This window comes from Emydura macquarii, unplaced genomic scaffold (assembly GCF_026122565.2).
Source record: "Emydura macquarii macquarii isolate MOO-44397 ecotype Brisbane River unplaced genomic scaffold, CSIRO-AGI_Emac_v2 contig_587, whole genome shotgun sequence".
NCBI classification, from domain to species: Eukaryota; Metazoa; Chordata; order Testudines; family Chelidae; genus Emydura; species Emydura macquarii.
In genome coordinates, this window is record NW_027130724.1 from 11,790,129 (window position 1) to 11,809,335 (window position 19,207).

A 19,207-nucleotide genomic window follows, 5' to 3' on the forward strand; every position below is an offset into this window, starting at 1 on the left:
AGAGAGTTCCAGTGATGTTGAATTTCTTATATTTAGTCTCCTGAATTTCTAGAAAAGTCTAGAAGAATTTCTAGTAAAGTCTCAATAATATCAGTTGAACTGTTTTTGCTATATCACCAGGAAAAAAATACATATTAGTTTTTAAAGGATTATGACCCTGCTTTGACCATGAATATCTCAGTAACAGGATTGTTTTAAAACTTCAAACTTGCCATGGACTTACAGTCCAAGGTAGCTTTCCTAGAAATCACTGGAGCTTTGGCTTTTGGCTTTCAGTACTGGGTGCTTTTGGCTTTCAGTACTGGGTGCCTGCACATTAATGAAGGCTCTTTATCATGTATAAAGAAACTTTGTTCACTGGTAAAAATTATATGGGATTGAACAAGATTTAAAGTATTTCATTTTCATCACTGCTTATAGATCTGTTCATTCAAATATAAATATATCTGGCTATTTCTCTTTATTCACACAAGTACACAGAACACACTCTGCAAAAAAGATGCACAAAACAAGCACAAGATATACTAGTCCACAGATTCTAATAGCAATTAATCTTTGTTGCAAAAACTGCAATTTAGTCTGTCATTCAATATCTTAATATGCTTATTATAATGTGCTCTTGTCTGTTACACCAGATGAACAATTAAAACACCAGTAGATACATTATTTTACATTCCTCAGATATTTTAGGATGTATACTTTTGTGTGTGTGTGTGTGTGTGTGTGTGTGTGTATAAATATATAATTTTGGAATTCTCAGTCTATCAATTATCAGACTTTTACTCCTGCAGGATATAGGAACTGAATGTTGTGCTTTATTTCTTCTGAGGGGTAATTGCCCAGATTTGCAGGAAGATCTGAGATTTGAATGATGACCTCTATATCATGAGATATTAACAACCTCTGTAGAGGAAACACATAAGCAAACACAAAAGGTAAAACCTTTGTCATTTTCTAGAATTGTATTAATTAACATGGATAAAAAAATTGATCAGTAGAACGTTTCCAAAATATATTATATTTCCAAAATGTGACTCCTTTACGTTAACTAGATCTCCTCAGCTGTATATATTCCTTAAATGGGTAATTTGACTGGTATAAAATGTTTTTTTTACATTTAGGCTTTCTAAAGAGAAGAAAACAGTCTGTCTTTACCCTACAATTCAAATAAGCAGTTTAATAATAGATTACAGGCAGAAGGCATGGCAAAATGCACAAGAGATAGATCAATCAACTTTGTTTTGTCATAATAAAACTTTAAGACAACAAGAAACTATACAGTAGGTTTATTACTCAATGCAGCATTCCCAGAGAATAGTTTTGTGTCAACAAACCTTTTGTTTCAACTGCAAATGATTTTTTTCCTTTAAAAATACACTCATGGCTTGGAAAATGGTAGTTCCACATGGTCATGAATTGTTCCTCTTCAGATTTTTACAAACTACCCATAACTGGCAAAAATAACTTTATCAAGGAACCTGTTGTGTGTACCTAGCTCCCAGCTTACATGAACAGGAATTTGGGGGTGTACAAGGAGTACAAGATCTGAGGAAGGATGAATCATTTGTTGGTTAATACTCAGGAGATATTGATTAAATTCCTGGCTCTACCACAGTCTTGATGTCTCTATGCCTCAGTTTCCCATAAGTAAAATGGGGTAATAGTACTTTCTTCTTCCCACCCTTTATCTGTTTATTTACTTAGGTTAAAAGTTCTTTGGAGCAAGGACTGCCTCACACTATGTGTTTGTGCATGGAGAAATGGGTAATCTCAATGGGAGCTTCTAGACTCTACCATAATACTGATGAAACAACAAAAACAATCTGTCTTTAATTGACTGGGCTATGATCGGAGAGACATTTTCCTTCAGAGAATGGTAATTAGTAAACCCCAGATGAGAACATCCCTGTTTTTGTAGATTTGTTTTTGTTTAATAATAAATTTTGTTCTGTCATAAAGGCAGTTGTATTTGCATCTCTTTCTGCATAGTCTTATATATATAAACTGATTCAAAAGACAGCCAACACTTTGTGGTACAGTACAATTAATAATTTAGAAGGTTCAAACTGAGTCATTCTTTTACTGCCATTATATAGTTTTCACATAAAATATTTTTATCCTTAAAGCAGCAGTTTTGTTGTTGTTGTTAATGCAGCAAGAATAGGACTGGCAAAACAAGATAAAACAGTTATTAACTTTAAACGAGGTTAAACTAAAATTAAATAAGGAGTGAATTTTCTGTTTTTAAAGTGATTTCCTCAGCATTGTGTTAAAGTGATTTCATTCCTATATAACTGGTGCAGTTTTACAACAATCGTAACATATAACCAGAATGCATTTAGTTTTGATCACGTAAAAACTTGAGGTGAGAATAAAGAGTGGGGGGGACATGGAGTCCTCAGTTCCTAGCACATATTTCAGGTACTGTAAAAACTAAACTATCTTTATGGCTGAAGTGATGAAATTAAAAATAGAAACATTAATGGGAAGTTGAGCTAGAATAAGAGGTATCCTGTCCACGCTACTGCAAATATAGTATCCCTTTTTACGGCTTCTTTTATTACATGTACATTACAGCTTGTAAAATGAATACATATACAATAATAATATTCATTTGCAACAGAAACTGGGTTGAGGAAATGTTTGGAGAGGAAATACCCGCTACGTACCTCTATCCATGGTTGACTGTAAAAATATCTAATATCGGTTGGTAGATTATTTAGTAAAAAAAATACTATTTTGAGAGTTCAAATTGGATTTTAGGATGGAGTGCCTCCAGGCTGTTGTTCATTTATTTGGTATTAACCATGTTTTGCTGAAAGGTTTTGTTTAAATATTATTTATAGTGTTTTTCAGAATTCCTTGGTTTGGCAGTATGTAAGGACAGGATAACACATAGCTTGTTACTTTGGCACCCGGTGCAAGGAAAACATATAATGGATAAACCAATATTCTCATATTAATTTCCTGGTTCAGTCATTATCATAATAAGTAATGATGGGCAAAAAGATTTGAAAAAATGTGGGTGCTTCCTAATACAGGGCGTTTTGAAGCATGCAATGCAATCCATAAAAGCAACAAAAGCAGCACCGGGAGTGGCCCATCTCTCCACCACAGCAACCAAGCAGTCAGTGATAGTATAGACGTAGCCTTAGAAACAAAACCTTCCTCATCCCTGGCCCCACAAAAGTTCTTAACTCCAGTCCCTCCCCCACCAAATCACACAGTCACCCCTCTCTGTCTGATCTCAGTCCCCCACCACTCATATACTGGTACCACTCTCAAATGTCCACTTAAATACATGGACTTGGCAGCATGCCCTGAAGATCAGGAAATGTGTACTAATCCAGAGCAAGGTGGAGGCAAGTTCCAGAATCAAAGACCATTCACACAGAATGCTCTGCCAGCAGCTACCTCTCTTATAAACTGAGAGAATTCTAACTTGAGCTCCTCTGTTGTTGATCTCTAATGCAGCACTATAACTCAGGAAGAGAGGAAGTATCTCTTTTAGGGAGTTCCAAAGATGTTTTGGCTTTATAGATCAAAAACAATATGTGAAATCCCATCATAAACCAACAGGCAGCTAAGAACAAATCCCAGAGCATTGGTGTGCTATACTCACAAAGACATGCTTCACTTAGCAAGTAAGATCACTGTGCATCACTTCAGTTTCTAGGTGGGTTTAAGGTCTAATAGAACTCTGCAGTAACTTAATCTCAAGGTGACAGGTGTACAGAGGAGATTAGCAAGGTCTGAAATCAGAGAAGAAGAGAAAACTTTCTGATTAGAAAGAGAGGGGAAAAGTCACCTTGGTCATTGCTTCTATTAGATCATCTAACAGCAACTAGAAGTTCAACAAGTCACCCAGATTATAAATTTAAGTGGCCGCTGGTAGACACATGCCCTCAATATTGACAGTATTCTCTTGTTGCTTCCCACACCTACCATTCTTGTCCAAGCTGTACTTAGCTTGAACTGCCTTTCATCAGTTTGCCCTCATCCAGCTACAGTCAAACAGACAGTAAGATAGCTGCTCAATCATACACTTACGTCAGATAAAAATGCCATACAGTATACTGGAAACACCATAACCCATGACCTCCTCATTATCTCTCCCAACAACCCCATATACATGCTGAATAAGAAAAGTGACAAAATGAAGTCCTACACAAAGACAGACAGAGAAAAGCAATAGCCCCAAAGTTACTGATCCTTCTGAGAAGAAAATGAAATCCCATCTACTCCTTTTGGAGTCCAGTGGCACTCATTAAACAATTGTATCAAAGGCAGTTAATAATCTTTAGCATGGACAAGAGAAGAACACTTGGTGCTGCCATAACTAGGTTGTAAACCAATATTGACAAGTGTTAAGAAAGTCTGAGTCATCCACACACTCTGAAAGTTGTCTCACCACAACGTCATTCGTAACCTTAATCGAAAATGCAAGATTAGAGACTGATCAATAATAGGACAGATTTCTTAGAAACCAGCTCTTGAAGCTAAGGCCATACACTTCCTCCTTAAAATAATCTGACGCTCTGCCCTCTTTAAAGAAGGCAGTGACAATCTTCACCAACAAAAGAACAAGTACTTTCCTGCTAACCTTTACCAGCACCAAAACACAAGTTGTTCTCCAAATACATTCAAAAACCTGAGTTAGCAGCACTGGGCTAAACTCAAGAGACAGATCTATATCCAGTCCACTTAAGATCCTGCTCTGCTACCAAAGATTCAGACAGCTCAGTCCAAATCTGAGCAATTATCTCTGGAAAAACAATAAGCAATTTCTTCCCAGTGGGAGGTGCTCACATTGGTCAGGGATAATAGACAACCTGGACTGAGTAGGCTGTCCACTGAAAGAAATATACTTGGGCCTTATCTACACACAAAAATTGAACCAGTTTAACTATACTTGTATAAATCAATACAACCTCCTAGTTCTAGAGGGGTAGCCGTGTTAGTCTGTATACAGCAAAAACAACGAGAGTTCTGTGGCACTTTAAAGACTAACAAATTTAATATTTGTAGACATAAGCTTTCGAGAGACTTCAGCTCTCTTCTTCAGATGCAGTAATACAGAAAATAGGTAACACAGAGGCATCTTATAGATATCCAAGTGCATTGAGAACAATGGGGGAGGTGGAGTCCTGTACTTAAGACCTAATGACGACCATTGAGTAGGAGGTGAGAATCCAGTGTGATATAAAGGGCCCTTTCACCAGTACACTATATCTGGAGGGAGGAGGAATGAGCTACATCTGTACAAGGCACCTTTATACTGATATAACTACATCCACACTAGAAGTTGGACAGATTTAACCATTTCAGTTTAAAAAAAAAAAAATCACACAACCAAATAGTTTACCAATACCAAAAACTATGTGCTGACAAGGTCTCGCTGTCTAAGACATTGCAGATGCTATGGCAGAGGCAGAGACTCCTCTTTATTTTTGAACTGTTTGCAATCAAACCAGCTCAAATACACTGTATTTGGGAGTGAGCCTCCCAGCCCAGGTCCACAAACTTGTGTTAGCTAGTCCACTAAAAATAACTGTGTAGCTATTGTTTCGACATTGTGACTTGGGCTGGAGCTCAGGCACGTATATTCCAAATGCCTTGTTACTCTCTGTTTGACCATCGTTACTGGGCCTGAATTATAATGGTATTCATCACCAATGGTATTCATCACAGAATTCTGAAGGAACTCAAATGTGAAATTGCAGAACTGCTACCTATAGCATGTAACCTATCACTTGAATCAGCCTCTGTACCAGATGACTGGATCTTACCTAATTTAATGCAATTTTTTTAAAAACACTCTAGAGGCAATTCTGGCAATTACAGCCCAGTGAGTCAAACTTCAGTATCAGTCAAATTGGTGGAAAATATAGTAAAAAACAGAATTATCAGATATATAGATGAACATGAGAGGCTGAAGAAGCGTCAACATAGCTTTTATAAAGGAAAATCATGCCTCACCAATCTATTAGAATTCTTTGAGGTTGTTAACAAACATGTGGACAAGGGTGATTCAGTTGATATAGTGTACTTGTACTTTCAGAAAGCCTTTGACAAGATCACACAACAAAGACTTTTAAGCAAACTAAATAGTCATGGGATAAGAGGGACGGTCCTCTCCTGGATCAGTAACTGGTTAAAAGATAGGAAACAAAGGGTAGGACTAAATGGTCAGTTTTCACAGTGGAAAGAGGTAAATAATGGGATTTTCCAAGGATCTGTACTCAGACCAGTGCTGTTCAACATATTCATAAATTATCTGGGAAAGGTAAACAGCGAAGTCGCAAAGTTTGCAGCTGACACTAAATTTCTCAAGACAGTTAAATCCAAAGTTGACTATGAAGAGTTACAAAGGGATCTCACAAAACTGGGTGACTGGGCAACAAAGTGGCAGATGAAATTCAAAGTTGATAAATGCAAAGTAATGCATGTTGGAAAACATAATCCCAACTATACATACAAAGCAATGGGGTCTATGACATTACCCATGGAGCAATGAAGACTGTTGAACAGCTGTGTTTTCTCAGTTCTCCAGCCTGGGTGGAGCCTTTTACACTGGGGTGCAGCCTTTTACACTGCTTCACTGTGAGAGAAAACACTTCTGGTTTGTCCACATACAGCCTCCAGCACGTAAATTACTCCTAGCTATACATTATGGAGTGCTATGGACAGCCACTCTTGAATTACACTGCAGAGCAACACCATAAAATTCCCAGTCCCAGACTTTCCCCCAAATGTGTGTCTTGTGTTGTCCAGCCCTCTTCTGGACAATAGAAGCTCATAAAGTCCATCGTTTATTAATAGAAAATGATATGCATAAATTCTGTTATCTCAAATTGAGTTTCCCAAACACTTCAATCCAAGCATGTTGATTTAGATAAAACAATACAACAAGTTTATGAACTACATAAAGATAGATTTTAAGTGATTACAAGTAATGAGGCATAAAAGTCAGAATTGGATACAAATAAAATAAAATGTAAAATGCAAACTAATACCTAACTTAGCAAGCTAAGTGAATTCAAAGCAAAAGTCTCTCTCACCACCTGTTCTAGCAGTCTTACTGACTGAATTCCTTTCTGCCAGAATCCCTCCCCAGTCCAAGGATGCTTCCTTTGTCCTTCAAGTGTTGTTGATGCCATGAGTAGAGATAAAGGGAAAGATTTGACGGGGGGAGGTGGGCATCTGTTTCCCTTTCTTATAGCTTTCTTTTTCTTTGAAAATCACCTCCAGCTGAGGTTCAGGAGACAGATGGGGGGGGGGGGGATGGGAACCTCCAGCTGTTTCTTTGCCATAATGTAGATTTCTACCTCACTCCCTTTTTCCTGCCAAAGAATGGCCACTTAATCAGGTGACAGTCCATTTGATTTTGTTGACACCTGACTGAGGCATCAGTTTGCCTTTTGTCTTTGAGTAACTGGTTTGTGCCTACTTTTCTAAACTTGGGACATGTCTCAGTATGTTATACAGTAGAATCTTATAACTTTGCATACAATGTTGCCACACATATTTTGCCAGGAAAATAATGATGAGAAATTATGAGTTGTCAAATGATACCTCATGAGGCACACATAGCACAAAATTTATCATGCTATTGTAAAAGGAGTGAACATAGGGGTACAGACTGTGTCACAGGGTCTAAATTATCTGTTTAGAGATCTTAGAGTCATTGTGAATAGTTGTCTGAAAACATCTGCTCAATGTTCAGCAGCAATCAAAAAAGCTAACAGTGTTTGGAAGCATTAGGAAAGAGATAAATAATAAGACAGAAAATATCATAATGTCAGTATATAAATCCACTCTATGCCTAGACCTTGAATAATGTGACCAGTTCTGGTCACTCCATCTCAAGATATATTACAATTGGAAAAAGTACAAAGAAGAGCAACAAAAATGATGTGACGCATGGAACAACTTCCATATGAAGAGAGATTAAAAGGACTGCACCTGTGCAACTTGGAAAAGAGAAGACTAAGGGGGGTTAATGATAGAGGTTCAAATAATCATGAATGGGATGGAGAAAGTGAATAGGGAAGTTTTATTTACCCTCTCATATAACACACGAATCAGGGGTCACTCAGTGACATTAACAGTAGGTTTAAAAACAAACATAAAGAAGTACTTCTTCACACAACACACTGTCAGCTTATGGAACTCACTGCTAGGGGATGTTGTGAAGGCCAAAAGCATAATTAGGTTTTAAAAAAGAATTAGATAAGTGTCTGGAGGATTAGTCTATCAATGGCTATTTGCCAAGATGGTGAGTGTTGTAATCCCACGCCAGAAGCTGGGATTGGATGATGGGGGATGGATCACTTGGTGATTGCCCTAGTGGGTTAATTTCCTCTGAAGCACTCGCACTGGCCATTGGTGGAAGATAGGATAGTGGGCTAGATGAACCATTGGTCTGACATCTATGGCCCCTCTTATGTTCTTAATTCAAGGGGAGTTTTGCTCTTCCTTGAGAGTGGGAGAAGGATTAAGACCTCTTCATCTTTTCACTGATATATTCACCTGAACTGATCTGTTAATTATTTATAAACTCTACTATAAAGATTGTTGATCCAACACATTTTATATTCGCAAATCCAAATATAAACTTTTTTAATGTATATTTGGAATCTGCAACAGCAATGCTCATTTAAATATGTAGTTACAACTACTCCCTGCACTCAGGGTCAGGTTTGTCTGATACATTCCAGTCTGTTCTCTCTTTGAAACCACACATATCAGCTTCAGCAATGCAGGGGGATCGTGGAAAGAACATTGAAGTGGTTTTGCAGCAGTCAACTATCAAGTTTATACATTTGTTAATAGTTAAGTACTGTACTGAATGAACATCCTGTAGGGTGCATAAATTATATTTTATGATAAGTATGTACGTCTCACTGATGACTTATGTTAAAATAGGAGTTTTCTTAGTGAGCCATTATACAGATACTAGTTATGTGCATTCATCAGATCTTCCCTGGGATAATGTTAACGGAGAAGAAGGGTGGTTCAGTGGTTAGTGTGCTAGGCTCAGACTGGGTTCAATTTCCTGCTCCATTTCTGTGACTATGGACCAGTCATTTAATTTCTCTGTACCTCAGTTCTAATGGTAATATTAGGAATAATAAATACCTCACTCGGTGTAGTAAGAAGTGAGAGCTTAAGGCCTGTAAAACAGGCTAAGGCCTAAGTGGAAAAAGCCAAGTGAACAGAAGTATAAGGGGTCACTCAAGTTAACTGAGACTGGTATAGGAAAGTGCTGATTCTGCAAGGTTGTAAGACTGCCAAAATATTACTAAAATATGTAGTGGGTATAAGAGGTACCAAGATACTAACTCTCTGAAATGACACTTTGATGGGTAGACATGATACATGGGGTGGCGGTGCCCAAATCAGCCAATCAACGGAAAAAGGTGGTATTAGACTACGTCAGGAGGGTGGCAACTACCTACGTGAAAGGGGGCAGACCAAAAGTGTATGTAACAGTGTATAAAAGAGGATGTCAGAGGCAATACCGGTGTCCGGTCTAGGGGATAACGGAAAGTCCCGCCGTTGGGCCGAGACCATTGTAACACTGCCGATATGAAACTGACCCAGAGATACTCTGTAAGTCATTTCTCATTGTGCCGCACGCAATAAACCTCGCTTGGGCGCCTTCGTTACTCAGCTAATCTGTGGTCGTGTCGACTCATTCGATCGTGAGAGCCATCTCAGTTCCCTGGCCAGAGCTGGGACAGCATCTACACAGGGACACACGCATGCAGCCTACACTGATAAATACCGGTGACAGCATCTACCAACACACCGAGTACAACACTGGTGACCCCGACCACTGATCTGGTAAGTAAACGAGCTGTCCTCTGAAAGGAATCGCGATCTAACATGACAGAAAACTGCGAGCTAGGTAATCCCCTTATTCCCTCCCTTCGCATACCCATAGAGTTTGATGAATATTGGACGCATTGGGTAGCAAATAAAGGTGGTCCATATGAGTTTAAGAAACAGAATGGGGAAACATGGACCAAAATATGTAGGTCAATGGCTGAAAGCGTTGACCTAAAAGAGAATAATAAGAGTAAAAAGTGTAGAGTACTCCAAATAATGGCCATGGCACTGAGAAGGTTAAGGCAGCATGCTATTAAAGTATCAGAGCTAGCAACAAATACACATAGTATGCTCGAGCAATTAAAACAGGAAAATCAACATCTACAAACAGCTGTAAAAAATTTACAAAAAAGAGAAGTGCCGTCCCCCATAATACATTTTGGAGGACAACAGCAGAGTATGAGGGGACAGAAATGGAAAAAGGTGACCCTGGCAAAATTAAAAAATGAACTAGGAGCCACCACATTGCAACCATCACCATACGATAAAAGCCAGGTTCCGGTAAAACTTAAATCAGGACCTAGACTGATGCCTGTCAGAATGGGAAAAGTAAGTGCACAGGAGGGGGAAGTAGCAAACAATACGTTCACTGGATTGGTAAATCAGATAAAGGAAAAAATAGAACGCTTCACAGAGCACATTAGAGGACAGAAGCTGTGACTTGATCACAGAGGAATAGATAGAAAAGAATTTCAAAGTGAAAAACTAAGAGTAGGGAATTTAACATCTAAAATTAATGCATTAACACATGGAGTTGCCCAGAAACTGTTAACTTCTGCAGGCAAGGGCACTCCTGCAATCCATTTGGCATGCACAGAAAAGCAACAGACGCTGGGGGAACAAATTCAAGTTTTACAAAAGCAGGTAACAACCCCCACTCTCCTCTCAAAGCCAGGATAAAAACCAGGGGTGAGGGTTCTCGACTGCTTTAACCCACCCCCACTCCTCGTTCAAAGCGAAAACCTTCTTTCTTAAATATTTTTATATACCAGTTACGTTTTCCTTTATATCGTCTCTGTTTGCTAAAATCTCTGTTGCTGCCTGTACTTTTAGATACCTTGATAGAGTTAATCTCTCTCTTGGCTCAAGTCTTCCTCCCATCAGAGATTGCTCTTCTCCTACTCTCCCACCTTTGCTCACTTATGGCTTGTTCTTTGTTTTGTAAAAAAAAAAATAAGTTGTTACAGAAACCACCACTCCTAAAAAGACAAAGCAACTGAAAACCGAACAAAACAAAAACCAAAACAGGTAAAAAACTTTGCTTCGAGAGAGTTAGGAATGTTTCCAAGGGATGCCAGGGAACTCGCCTAAAGATATGGTTGCTAAGCGGCAGAGGTTCCCACCACTGGGTTCCAAGGTGCGGTGTGAATTTCTGTTGCAAAAAATGTTGAAGCAGCAGAGATTCATACTGCCCTTCTAATCCTAGTCACTTACTAATATTTAAACACGGGCATTCCTTGGTCCATATAATACAGTTTTAAAATAAAGTGAATGGTGAAGAGGAAGTTCATATCATATTATTTGTCAATTAATACAACAAATTTGATGGGTGGCTTGATGTGAATTCTTTTTTTAATCAATTCTTATAAAAAACATTTAGATGGAAAGGTAATAACTTATTTATTTAAATGTTTAATTCTTTGGTTTATCTATCTATTTTCTAATATGTATTGCTTTAATAATTTAGCTCTTAATATCTTGTAAATTAACTGGCGCCATTTGTTTTTAATTGTAAATTTGTCCTGTATGTCATGTATGTTGTCCTGTGTTCTATGTTGTGTGTTACGTAATTTTTTTTTGTTGCAACAAAAGTCAATTTTATACTTTTTTTAAAGTGGTACCACATTATTTTTATGTTAGGATCAGGATATAACCATCATAATATCAATTTTTATGCAAACTTCAAAAAGGCCTTATTTATAAATATATGTACATATATATTTTTGTCTCAACAAATAATGCAATTGCAAACAAACGTTTTTTAAAAAAAATTATTAGTCATAATTTTTTATTCAAAGGAAGAAATGTAGGGGAAAAATCTCGGCAGTAATGTACAGGTAATACTGGCAAATATCGGTTTTTTGTTTGGCTGTTTATAAACTTGTTTTCACCTTTATTAAATATTGAAATATAGTTATAAGAATGTTATAGTAAAAATGATAAAATGTATAACAATATATATTATGTCTGGTTCTGTTATGGGGATGTTGGAGCTAACCAAACAAATTCAACAGGTTTCCACTTTTGCTTTCCCAAATACAATTAAACATTATAAAAGTTTAATACCCTCAAAGTATTTGCATAGACCTGATTTAACATTAATTCTGATTTAATTTATCTAATTTTAATTTAAATTCCATTTAATTTCAATTTAACTTTCCTTTTATGCTATGTTGAAGGGAAGTAATGGTTATTAAAATCGGTGCCTCTAAACAGTTAACAAAAGTGGAATTGGTATTACAAGCACAGTAACTCTAAAAACCTTTGGTAAATATTCTGTTACCAACTTTTTTGCTCAAACAGAGAGTATAAGCAGGAAGGGGCAAGCAAGGTGATTGCTAAAAGCCACCATGCCCTAGGAAAACTATTAAGTCAGGAGAATTTGTCTAAAGGCACTGTAAGGGTTGACAAAGCTATTCAGTAGATTTTTGCTCTCATGACAGACAATGTTCAATTAATTGTCCTGAAAGAGCCTGAAATATCTGTTTGGGGCTAACTATAACAGGTTAGGAACGTATCTGTGAACCCCAAACAAAGTCTAAAGCTCACCCCATTTTTAAAGCAACCCCGATAGACCAAGTGCTGGGAGAAACAATTTGGTTTGTAGATGGAAGCTCATGAAGGTACAGGGGTCACAGGCTTTGCCGGAGTTTGTTTGACAGGGAGCATGCAAGCTGTGTATTCCTTCCAATTTAAATTGACAAAGGGAGGAACTTAAGCAGCAGAAGTATCAGCAGTTGTTGAGGTATTAAAAAGAATGGAAAACAAACAATCTGAAATAGTGATTGGTACTGATTTGGATTATGTGTCTAAAGGCACCACCGTATACTTGCCATGGTGGGCTACCATGCATTTTGTGGGCACAGATGGATCTAAAATCAAACCCAAAGTCCTCTGGCAACAATGGAGGAGTTGTCAACAAAATTTGAAAAAATCAAAATGGTTAAAATAAAATCACATAAGGGAAAAGGACCATTGCAGCGGGGAAATGAACAAGCCGATAAATTGGCTAAAGAGGCAGCAATAACTGGCAGCCTTTGGGAAATTTTGCCCATGGAAATAACTACCTGGGCACAGATGAAACAAGAGCAAGTTAAAACTGTAAAATTACAAATGTTACAGGAGATACAGGGAAAGGATGAGTTAATCCAGCAGTGGATTGTGGAATGTTCTTCCTCTTGGCAAAGAATTTCTCTCTCTCTCAAAAAAAGGGAAGGGCTTGATCGTAGCCAAATCTGATAGTGAATGGGTGTTAGTAATACCTCAGCAGTTTACAAATTTTTTGTTAAGGTGGATTCATGGCACTGCTGTGTGGGGGCACCCAAAACTGGAAGAAGCACTGGAAAGTCTTAAAAAGACCCAGACAGGAGTGAAAGGGTGAATTGCTGGAAGCACTGCCCTTAGGAATCATAAGTTTTTAAAAAAAAAAAAAAAAAAAGAGAAGCGATTGTTTGTGTTTTGTTTTTACAGGTTATGAACCCAAGTTTGATATGAGGACTATTGCTTGCAGTAGTACTAACCCAAGAAGTAATCGGGTTGTTGGACACCAAGAATTTGAACCAGACACACCTTGTGGTAAGGAGTCTCTGACCAGAGATTTCCAACAACCCCTCTGATACACTGACTGCAAGAAGACAAAGTCATCCATATAAAATGGTTGTAAAACTGGTATGCCAATCAGAAGGAAGGCAACACACCATCAAAGTTTCACCATTTCTTATAAAGATGGCATGTGAATGGACTGTTGCAGGAATAAGCCAGACTAAACACGTCCGTGTGGAGAAGATGGGGACAAATCAACAAAAAATTGAAAAGACATTAACATTAACCAAAGACACGGAGGGGGAGTATGCTTGTTGTTGGAAAGTGGATGAGGTTATTAATTGTGACCAAGTTATTGTTTTTATTGTTCCTTCTAGCATTAGTTCCAGTAAATCAGTGAAAAATAAAACCAGGATAGTCAGGGACCAAGAACAGGTACTAAACCAACCACAAGTTCTGTCCAATACCCAACAAGTAATGGAACACCATATAACAGCATTAGAAGGAGAAAATTTAGCCTTGCAATGTAACATTCACCCATACCCTAAAGAAAAAAATAGAAGTTTGGATTAATTGGTTTAAAGGAGGGGAAACAGTAATTAGTTACGTACCCCTGAAGTTAAATGTTTCTGGTATGACCATGCCAAAACAATGCCCTCCATAGTATAAAGATTGGTTTAATTTAGAATTAGAAATGCAAATGCAATTTTGGAAAGGGTCACAAATCCCTTATGGAAACAGCAAAGGAAAAAAAAGATTGCAAAAACTATACTGGAAGGCTCAGGTCTTGGCATGTCCATATGTAATTCAGCAGATATTGAAAATCTTAATTTAAAAATAAATAGTATTGTAAGTGGAATAGGAAAGGCAGTTAAAACAGGAGGAGGTATCAGTAGCCTACAGTTGGACCAATATGAAATCACTATTGATAATATGCCTCTTATAGCATAGCTGGTGGCTCTGTGAATGTTATGCCACAATTGACACCAATAACACCAAAAAAGGTTGGGCCCAATTGATACAAAAGGAACTGGTTAATGCACTATACATGGGTAATCGTGCCCTGGAAAGGAGACAGGATTCTGTGTGCCAATAACCAACACTATCCAAATTGGAACTCATGCTTTTTGGTCCACCAGCAGTGTGAACACTCTTACTGAAATTGTTCCTCCCCCTGGACATATCCAAAGCTTATTAATTGAAATGTTCCCTCCAATAGAACATTTGAAATTAGATATACATGATTTGGTGGCAAGAAGTAAGGAGTCTTTAATACCAATAGCCAATCTCATTCAACAACAGATGGATGAGTTAGATAGTGTACAGAGCGCACTACAGACACCTTGGTGGGCAATCCCAGAAGACATTACCCTACATCCAATAGTCAGAACACTCAGTGTATTATTGATGGTAATACAGGGATTAACAGTCATTGCTTTGGTGGGCATGTGCTGCTATATGCAACACCAAACAAGAAGAGCCATCCTCCAAAATCATGTGGAAAGAGGTATGGAACTCACTATCAACATTGCCATATCAAATGCCATAAGGTTCATAATCATATATTATCACATGGTTCATATATTCATTGTCATAACAATATTATCATATATAGGTTTATATCATATATTATCATATATATCATATTTCATATATTCATGGTTATAGTAACTAATATATCTATTAGAGGTATATTTTAACACAAAGTATCAGCACTATAACAACAGCATAAACTACTGAACCCCCTAAATGGTCTCGGACCTAACATTCCCAGGCCCACCATAAGGGACCAAAAACAATTGGCAATAAAATCTGTCCACCAGTCGTACGAGGGAATGTGCGGACTAAGGGACAGATGGGGCATGAATGTATGGATAGCAACAAAGGAGGTGACCACATAACACTGGGTTACCTTTAAGTCCATGCATTATGCTTTTCCGGGACGATGGGTAAACATCCTCCCCATAAAAAGACAAAAAGTGGGGGAATGTAGTAAGAAGTGAGAGCTTAAGGCCTGTAAAACAGGCTAAGGCCTAAGTGGAAAAAGCCAAGTGAACAGAAGTATAAGGGGTCACTCAAGTTAACTGAGACTGGTATAGGAAAGTGCTGATTCTGCAAGGTTGTAAGACTGCCAAAATATTACTAAAATATGTAGTGGGTATAAGAGGTACCAAGATACTAACTCTCTGAAATGACACTTTGATGGGTAGACATGATACATGGGATGGCGGTGCCCAAATCAGCCAATCAACGGAAAAAGGTGGTATTAGACTATGTCAGGAGGGTGGCAACTACCTACGTGAAAGGGGGCAGACCGAAAGTGTATGTAACAGTGTATAAAAGAGGATGTCAGAGGGAATACCGGTGTCCGGTCTAGGGGATAACGGAAAGTCCCGCCGTTGGGCCGAGACCATTGTAACACCGCCGATATGAAACTGACCCAGAGATACTCTGTAAGTCATTTCTCATTGTGCCGCACGCAATAAACCTCGCTTGGGCGCCTTCGTTACTCAGCTAATCTGTGGTCGTGTCGACTCATTCGATCGTGAGAGCCATCTCAGTTCCCTGGCCAGAGCTGGGACAGCATCTACACAGGGACACACGCACGCAGCCTACACTGATAAATACCGGTGACAGCATCTACCAACACACCGAGTACAACACTCGGGTGTTGTGAGTACCAGTATAATGAAGATTGTGAAATGAACAGATATTATGGCAATGGGAACTATACAAGTACCTTAGATAGGAACCTGAGAAATACAACATTCCCTGACTAAGATTCGCAGAAGTGACTAATGATTTTGGATCCCTTGCTTTTTGGGTGCGCAACTTGAGCCACATAAAAGGGATTTGAGTATCAGAGGGTGGGTGCTGAACACTTTCTGTAAATCAAGCCTTTTATGGTGTCTCATGTTGGGCACTCAAAAATTGAGGCATCCAAAATCACTAGTCGATTTGAAAAATCTCAGCCCCGATGTTTGATTTCAACATTTTCCTATGACATATCTATCCTAGATAATACTTGCTGATGTGCCAAAGAGTTGTGCAAGCTGCATTCTGCATCAGTGAGCAGGGATGATACTCATCAACTTCACAGCACCAAGGCACCTAGCCTCTCATCTCTCAAAACTTGCTTCAAAACTCACTTCTTCCACAAAGTACATGAATGCTTTCTCTCAGACCCATTACATTAAAGAAATAAAGGTTAACTTTTATATTAAGGATACTTTCATAAACAATGTTATAAAGGGTTAAATGATTAATAGTTTCAAATAAGTTGCAAATCAATTAGTGTAGATGGTTACGGAAACTAACAGATCGTTATGGTGCTTTTAGTTGTATATCGATAACACCTTCTACTGATGAGCTTTACTCATCTGTAATACATTCTAAACTTATCTGTAACACGCTCATGCCATGTATCAATCATTTATTAATCCCTTATAAACTACTAATAGACAGACTATTAATATAAAGTAAAATAGAATACATGGATGTTTTAAGATAAAGCTCAGAAGAATGTTCCACATGCACTTTGCATTTATTGAGAACAAGAATTCCTTGTAGCACAGACCATGGCTTCAACTGTATCTTGTCCAGTAGCAAAGACACTGTCAGTGCTTATCAAATAATAATACAAATACTTTAAAAATGTGAAACATACTGTAAATGTGAATCCACATACATGGCCCAAAGGAATTATTTTCACTTGAGTCAATTCATAATTTCAGTTTCATCCCATTTGACTCGTATCATTACACAATCACTAGGCAGTATGCGTGTTCCCTAGGAAAATGCAGAATTATTTTCTTTTCAGGCATTTGTACACACACACAAAACTAAATAGTTATTTTTTTCTGCTTATTTTTTTAAAAATGTGTCCAACCTGTAATTTTTCTTCTCATTCCACTTAGTCATTTTGTACATAAATGCATTCTAAATGTTTTCACAGCTGCTCGGAAGGTGTTGATTCTTAGTGTCAACTCATTCACTCATCTTAACATAATCACGGTCTTTTAATGAAACAGTTAACATGAGACTGACAACTATCATTTTGCTGATAGGGTCCAATAGCTGACAGAGCGAGAGGTGACTGTTTTGTAATTACCAGGCCTGACACACTTTTGTTCACTTTTTCCCCACCTTTTTACGCAAATGAGGCAGTGTTGTGCAATGTCAACAATCAAAATGGAAATGAAGGCAGCGTGAAGACCCAGGTGAGTAATTACCAGGGGCTGCAGACCTGTGACTGCTCCCATAGCGCCAGGGTTGACAAGGTGCAGATTGTTTTTATCCCATGGTGTGAACCACGCTGACTTGCAGTTGATAGATCCAGGTGGCAATATTAATTAAAACACCAGCAGGAGCAAGTTCAGCTCTCCACAATGCATTATCCTTTTCTTTGGGGCAGCCTATTTGTTCTGGAAAGTTCCCTTTTGAATTCTTTCTCATTAATATTGAAAAATACTATATAGCTTGGACAGTCAAAGCCTATAATGAACACATACCAGAGAGGAGGATGTTATCAGCTTTAGTTTTAATATTTTCTAACTCTGAATCCTAGAGGTGAGTGGATCTGTATTGTCCTTTCATTACACAATCTGAAATACAAGTAAAACTCATGTGATTTCTCAGTTATGCAGGTGGAGATTAAATTAGTCTGTGAGAAACATTTTTCGACTCGTGAACCTTTCATAAAACCTAGAAGTATGATTTGTTGTGTCTGGCTGGGTACCAGCCTCTTTTAAGAGGTTGAGATGTGAAGGTTTATTGTGAAACTTCATTCCAGAAGTCACATGGTGTAAATTATAATAGAGCTGCTGAAGCAACATCACATGATCAAAAGGGAACCTCTCAATGCTACTGGGAATCAGATATTCAGACAAGGTCAGCACAAGACTGTTACCATATAAGCCCAGCATTGGGACACACAGAGAGACTTCTGCATTCCCTGAATGCAACAGTTAGGTATCCATCACAACTCTGATGAGGCTAGTGAAAAGAAGAGTTTTGGGGGTGGGATCTCAAAGACAGACAGCACAGAAAAGCAGCTGATTCTATTCCAGCCAGTAGGGTTAAAAGACAGTCACAGAGGCCTTCTCCATACTAATGTTTTTCTAAAAATCACTGGTGACCCTTCGCTGATGGTAACAATGGCAGGGTCATTTGTGTAGACAGGTGGCTGGCAGCCATGAGTCTATGTTGAAACACAATGTCATCAAAGCAAGCTATAAAAAATGACATTTTGATTAAAACAGAGGAGGCTTGTCACATTTCTGCTTCCCACTATTCCTACCTCTTGTGGAGCTGAATCAGCTGTTGTGCAGTGATGGGAAATGTTTGAGAAGAGGCTAGTGTAGACATAGTGGAAATGCAACGCAGAGCCATAGATTGTCTGTCCAGGGGACAAGGGAGCAAATTCTGTCACCATACCAGTTTATTTCTCAAGATAAGGCCCATTAGTCTGGCTTTATGGAGCGAAGAGTGAATTTCACATGGAGAGAAACTAAGCCAATAACTTCACAGAGACTTGTGCTTTCGCCTCAGT